This window comes from Rhagoletis pomonella, unplaced genomic scaffold, assembly GCF_013731165.1.
Source record: "Rhagoletis pomonella isolate Grant_MI unplaced genomic scaffold, Rhpom_1.0 Rhpom_scaffold_00006, whole genome shotgun sequence".
Taxonomy (NCBI): domain Eukaryota; kingdom Metazoa; phylum Arthropoda; class Insecta; order Diptera; family Tephritidae; genus Rhagoletis; species Rhagoletis pomonella.
This window is the reverse complement of record NW_023458560.1, coordinates 7,243,809-7,245,200: the sequence shown is the minus strand read 5'-3', so window position 1 is coordinate 7,245,200 and position 1,392 is coordinate 7,243,809.

Sequence of the window (1,392 nt, the reverse complement as noted above, 5' to 3'; positions counted from 1 at the left end):
TTAAATAATATCAAGTTTGATCATCCGTTTATGTAATTTTTATTTTCATTGCATGATTATGCAAAAGAATAAGGTATCATTTTCTTGTTAATTGTGTGAAATAGCCAGAACAACCGCAGTGATGTGAAGTCGATGTTTATCGAAAGCATGCTGTGAAACATACAAATAGTAGATATCTAAATGTTATGCACAAATTTACTTTAAAAGAACTAGCTTGAAACTGACTTATTATTTGAAAATTTATCTAAATTATTCCAATTACAAAATTGTGATGTAGCTTTATTCGAATTGTAATACGCATTTAATTTCATCTTCCGATTAAAATGGATCGATCTTTGTAAATTTTAATTGGAGATTATTCAATATTATCAAAATCACCCTCTACCAACTTAATTTTTACATATTTCGTCTGTTTTCCCTTAATTTGATAAAATACTTCTTCATAGTTACGACTTAGTTGCAGCTGCAGCCGAAACTAAATTTTAAGTTGGTACTTAGCCAGAAAAGTCGAAACTAAGGCGACTATGAATAGCTTTAGTTGTGACTTAGAATAGTTTCGACTTAGTTGAGTACTAAATATGACTATGAATATGCGCCATTATTTTTAAATTTTCTATGGTACCAACAAATATTTTGGTTAATATCGTTTCTAGATCTAGAAAACTTTCATGATATAGAACGACTTCTATCTCTATCTCTAGATCTTGATCTAATTTGTAATTCATTTATATCTGCTGTAATTTTGTTAAGATTTTGGAAAATGGCGGTAGTTAACTCAGTAAAATTTCTAATGCATTGTTCAAGAATATTATTATTATTTTCTACAATAGCGACATTGAAAGATTTAGGCGAAAGGGGTTTATTTATCGAATCAAATAATTTATCGTCAAGAGAAACAATTTTTTCCGTATTTTGATTATTACAAGAAGTTATATGAATTTGTATTTGTTGCGGCAACTTCCTACTCCATAATTTAAATAAAAGTTCTTTACTGACAATTGACTCGGAACCTGCTAAAGATTTCATATGTCTATAAAGTTCTGATGGTGACCAATCTCCTAGTTCGGTATTTGAAAATAATTGTTCTAACCTCTTCTCTTCGCTAAGAGAAAATCTTTCACATAAAACTTTCTTAATTGTTTCATATTTGTTAATCAAAGGAGGCGGATTGATAACATCAATAATTTTAGATATTTACTCTCTTTAAAGAACAACTAAAACGTTTTGAAATTTGATATTATCATCCCGTATATTGTTAATTTCGAAGGAGAAACCATGCTTCAGGACAATCTTCCCAATTATTAGGCATTTTAATAGATTTTGATAAACTCGCACTCAACTTATTTTCATTTGGAACAACATTAGGTTGTATACTTTGTGAAATGTTTAAGT